This window comes from Ictidomys tridecemlineatus, unplaced genomic scaffold (assembly GCF_052094955.1).
Source record: "Ictidomys tridecemlineatus isolate mIctTri1 unplaced genomic scaffold, mIctTri1.hap1 Scaffold_70, whole genome shotgun sequence".
Lineage (NCBI taxonomy): Eukaryota > Metazoa > Chordata > Mammalia > Rodentia > Sciuridae > Ictidomys > Ictidomys tridecemlineatus.
This window is the reverse complement of record NW_027524982.1, coordinates 326,061-331,965: the sequence shown is the minus strand read 5'-3', so window position 1 is coordinate 331,965 and position 5,905 is coordinate 326,061.

The following is a 5,905-nucleotide window of genomic DNA, read 5'->3' as shown; positions in this document are numbered from 1 at the left end:
GAAATCCCATGCCCATCAGAAATAGCGAGCAGATGCAACACCCTCCAAGCATGCCAACTTGGGCCTCTGCACTGTTGAACAAGCTCTGCCTGGTGATAAAACCATGGTAACTGGGAAAGTAGCTCATGGACTCTATCACCTCTAGGAGGGTCCACAGCTATGAATCCAAGTGTCACCAGTCAACTCAATTTCTCATTCAAATGCATGGACATACAGAAGGTATTTTCTGAGGATAACTCCAAGTAGCCAGTGGAGAACTTCAGTACATACACAACGACAGTACACACACAAAAATGGGGCTCAGAGGACAGTATCACATACACAACAACTACTACCCAGTGTTACCAGATACATGCCCTGCAATTGGTACATTCCATAGGGGGCAGTTGTCCTATACCCTCCCATGGGAAACCCAGTGCCATATCAAACAGATTACAGTGCCTCTAAGTTAGATCAGGATATCCTACACACTGTGAAATATACATAGGGTGCACATTTGTTTTGACAGGATTGTATGGAACTTCTCTTTAGGAGTATACAAAAGACTGTACACATAATAGGCAGTAATCTGGCTGCTACGCCAGATATTTAGGGATCATTTCCACAGACACACCAGAAAACTAATAGGTACCTGGACACACCAAAGATCAGAGGGGGTTTTTTAGAATTGTGTCAGAGGGGAGCTGATATGATCATTACCCCCACATCCAAGGAAACTTAAGGTTAAACCTGAGAAGTGGTGGGCTTCTTTAGAAGTCCCAAATACTGATAAAATCCAAATCAGGAAAACTCAATATGAAGTCTCTCTACCTCAGCATAGAATATCATAGATATCTTTAATGTCAATTTGAATCTTACAGATGTTACTTTTCATATTGATTAGGTAAATATTCCTTTATTATTTTATGTTGCAGCCGTCAACCCAATTGATTACATTTTTTCTAATATTTCAAAGCATTAGTGGATTCATTCTGTCTTTGCTTTTCTAGCTCAGGTTTATACTTGTTCCTCTTAGTCTCTCTTGTTCTTGCATTACCCGTGCTTTCAAAAATCTCCCCCATTTTTCTTTATTTTTAGCTTAGTTTATATTATTTATTATGTGTAATAGTGTAATAGTAATTGTATTATCTTTAGTAAGTAATTTCTCAATAAATTCAAGAACTTTACCACAATACTAAACCTTGATTAGAGGAACTGTAGAGAACATTGTCAACAAAATTTTTCCCCTATGGGTTATAAGTTCATGGTTTCATTCTGAGGTGACTGCAGTTAGTAAGGTTTAGTATCTTCTCTTGATGAAGTGTTAGATATTGGGCACAGAAGAGGATGTGTACTGAAAAAGAGTATCAATGCTTAAATGTTTTGTCCAGTCTGAAACCCTGAAGTGAAAGACATTCACTCAATAGTCCCTTGCATAAAAGTAGAAAAGATATTCATATGAAGAATCAAGGGAACAGGGAAAAAATAATACCCAAATGCCAGATTTCCTATAGTCAGTCAAAATTTCATACATAATTGATTAAATTAAAGCTTTCTATGATAAACAAAAACTTAAAGAATTTATAACTAATCCAGAACTATAAAATACACTATATTAAATATTTCACACGGAATAACTGAAAAATAAATATCAGAGCCAGTGTATGAATGAATCTCCATGACCAGAAGAATAGTAAATCAAAGAAGAATCAAGTTTGAATTAATATTATAAATAAATAAAAATGGCACGGAATAAAAATTATCTCTATAATAATATGGAATATAAGTTATTTAAGCTCTTCAATCAAAGACATAGATTAGCATAATGGATTAAAAAACAAGATCCAAATATATGTTGTTTGTAAGAGACTTAACTGCCAGGTAAAAATATCCACAGGATGAAGGTGAAAGGATGGAAAAATATATACCATGGAAATAGAGACTGAAAGTGAGCAGGAGTAGCTAAGCTCATACCTAACAAAACAGACTGACCAAAAGTTGATCAGAAGAGACAAAGAAGGTCACTTCATATTGGTTCAGAAAATATAATGATTGTAAATATTTATGCCCTGAATTACTGTGCACTTAAATACATAAAACAATCTGAAATTAATATTAAAAACTCAAGTAGACCCCAATACAATAATATTGGATGGTTTGAATACACCTCTCTTACCAATAGAGAAGTCATTCAGACACAAACTAAGACTCTTTAGAGTAAAGTATATTATTAATCAAATCAACCTAACAGACATGTATGGAATATTTCATCCATCAACCAAATTCACTTTCTTCTCAACTGCACATGAAACCATCTCTAACAAAGCAGACAGCTCAGCTATAAAACAAAATATAGATAAACAATACTGTATGGTAAATACGGCTCTTCAAACTAATGTTAAATACAAGATTTCAACAATCATAAAATTATTAAACTGAATATCTATTTCATAATTAACAAATAATTGTGATCAATAAATTCTATGAATTGAGGACGTGGGCAATACATTCAAAACTTTATAGAATGTCCAGGTGGTAAATGTTTTCTAAACACCCAGAAACCACAAAAATGTGACAAGTTCTGCTCAGAAAAACTAATTTTCTTGTTTTGTTTAAAAAATTATAAATATATAATTATAAAATATATATATGGCAAGAATCACACTGAAACAATATATTTCAACTCATCATACAGAGCCTATTTATCAATCTGTTTATTTAAAGGGATCATAAAAATAATAAGCAATATCAATAATTATAAAAATAAAGAAATTTCATGTGAGAGTGTAATTTTACAGTTCTTATAATGAGATATTAAACTCTCTTATGAGAAGAAAATTACAAATTGAAATTAAAAATTCCTCTCACACCAATTTCAGGTGCATACAAAACCTACATGAAAGGTGCAACTATGCAATTTTAGAGGAAAACATAAGGAATCTTTTCATGACTTTGATTTATAGGATTTAAAAACTAATACATAAATGTGCTAATTGCATAATATGTGTTCAGCAAATACCATAAAGAAAGTGAAGGCAGAAGCCACAACAAGGAGGAGATATCTTCAATGAACATAAATGATTTAAAGTCTAGTATTCTGAATATTTGTAGACCCCAAATAACTTATAATAATAATTATAACCACATGATTATCCAAAATTAAATGTCTAATGGTATAAAATATTGGTGAGAATATGGAACAATGGGAACTATCTTACCTGGGAATGATGGGAACGACAATTGCTACAATTCTTTGACAAACTATTATGTAGTAAAATTTAAGACAGACATCCAATGGTCCAACTCCTAGAGAAATTTCTTATGCATATGAACCAGAAGACACATACAAACATGCTGGATGAATTGTTATCAGCATAATAATTCCAAATTGGAAACAGCTCATATGTCAATACACAGCAGAAGGGATAAATAAATTGTGATGTCTTCATTCAATGGAATACAACAAAGTATTGACAATGCACAAAATAAAAGTATCTATTTAATAACACAGATGAATCTCAATATAATGATGAATGAAGAAGCCAGACACAAATGATTGACTGTCTGCTATTTTATTCCCTTTATGTAAAATCTCAAACCTAGGCCAAATTAAACTGTATTTTATATAGATATATACATATATGGTAGAACAACAATGCAGAAATGATTATAATAAAAGAAAAAATAGGCTTGTTTTAGGTGCTACTAGCCATTTGAAGGCAGGGGTGAAATGATCTTGATCCTCCATGTCTAGCACAAGCCAGGTATATAGTGAGGATGCATTTCAATCAGACGATATGGTATCTGTAATACGTTATTGAAATTTAATTGCTGAATGCTCTGTGGTCTGACATAGTCTCTGTTTCAGGCTAAGGTTCCAGACAAGACAATTCCAAAAGAACCGTTTCTGATCATGCCCTCTGCTGCCCCTGCATATATTGATGAGAGAACCCAGTATTAGTTGCCATACTCTTTTATTCAATGGATATTTGTAATAATTTTAAAAGACTATCCATCTTTCAGGAAGCAGAGGCAGATAAAAGAAAGAGATAATGAAAATAGGATGCCATACATTAAAACATTATTTTTCTTTATAAAGTAGAGCATTGCTATCTTTACTCATTGATTTTGTAAAGATAAAACAGTTTAAGAACATATTGCACTGATAGATATGGGTATGTGGAAGTAGGCAATTTCTGATTGAAATGTGATTTTTGAATAAAATATAAATTGAGCAAGTTGAGGTGAGTTGTGATGCTTCAAAAATGAAAAGAATTTTAAAATCACCACTTAAAAATATTTAAAACCTTCTTGAGTCAACTGAACTTGGGGCTTTGACCTTAAAATTTTACTTTTAAAATGTAGTCTTCTGATTCATATTCATGTTTGTAAAATTCTATTGTTAATAATATCAAGACATAGAAAAACAAGTGTCCATTGGTAGAAATATTTATAAATTCAATGGTTGTACATCAATATGTATAATGAAATGTCACAATAAAAAATGTGAGGTTTTATGTAAGTGTATAATGGAAATTCCAAGATATTAAATAGAAATGTAGAGAAGTAGATCCACATGAACATTGTTTTACATTTTTAAAGACAACATACACATATGTGAGTATCATTCATAGAAAAACACACAAGAAATTGGTGACTGCGGCTTCTATTTCAAAGTAGAACTGAGTAGTTCAAGTACATTCACAGGGTGGTAGAATATAAAAATTTATAGAAATTTCAAATACTAAGAAATACTTTAAAATTAGTATGGGATTCATTTTCTACATATTACCATGTATTTCACTCAGTTTTTAATTTATTTTGATTCTTACTTTTTAAACTGAGAATTTTGAAGGAATTGTAAATGTACAGTTGAATACAGCTATTAAAATATATGGGTTTTTGAGGCACTTTAGCTTGAAACAATGAATTAGACACTAGCCATATATTAAAAATTTCTACCATTACTAATATTTATGAGAAAACTTATAGTGTTCTGAGAAAATAAATTAGACGTCTCTAAAAATAGAATTTAGTTACTATGCCCATTTTGTCTGTTTTCCCATTGGCAAAGTAGAGAAATGAGTTTGTTATCAAATAATTCAGTTCATACCCAACCATCACAAACTGAACATAAATTGTTACTGTGTCTGTGAAGTTTATATTAACTTAACTCACTAGAAACCTGTAACACTTTATATTTACTTTTTTCATTTAAACAGAGCCTGTACTCAAAGTCTTAATATATAGAATGCCCTATCTTTCTACCTTTAAGAGTATTTTATCCATGCAAATAATTTCTTAAAAAGCATTGAATTTGATCATAATGGAATCATATAGCAAATCTTAATGTAAAACTTAATGTTGCAAACTTTTTCATTCCCCAGAGCTATTAAAAATGGTACATTTAAAACCACCATTAAGTCTATTTTACACATCAATAAAGTGGCCTAGATAATGAAATGCAGTAAAATCATTATTCGCTTCTATTAGCACTTGTTAGTTAGAGGGAGAAATGTGGTTTGATTTTTCTATTTGAGAAGGTGGATAGAAATTAAAGATCTAACCAATGGAACAAATAACTGTTTTTACCTACACAAGAGTTCAAAGTTAAATCCAAGCCTCCTTTTCAATATCCATGTAATATGACCTTGATATCTCCTTCTGGCAGAGCAATTGATCAGATGAAGGGAATCTTGACTTCTTTTACAGTCTCCACAGACAGGGGAGTGGTAGTACTTTCATATTACTTTACTGCCCTGGGATTAGTTCACATTGGAGCTATAGTACACAGGATTTAAAAAAAATAACAGCTTTGTGCGGATGTAATTAACATATCATGCAAATCATATTTAAGCTGTAAAATTCAGTGGTTTTTAGTGTATTTTTGAAGTTGTGCAACCATTGCCACTAATTAATTTGACAT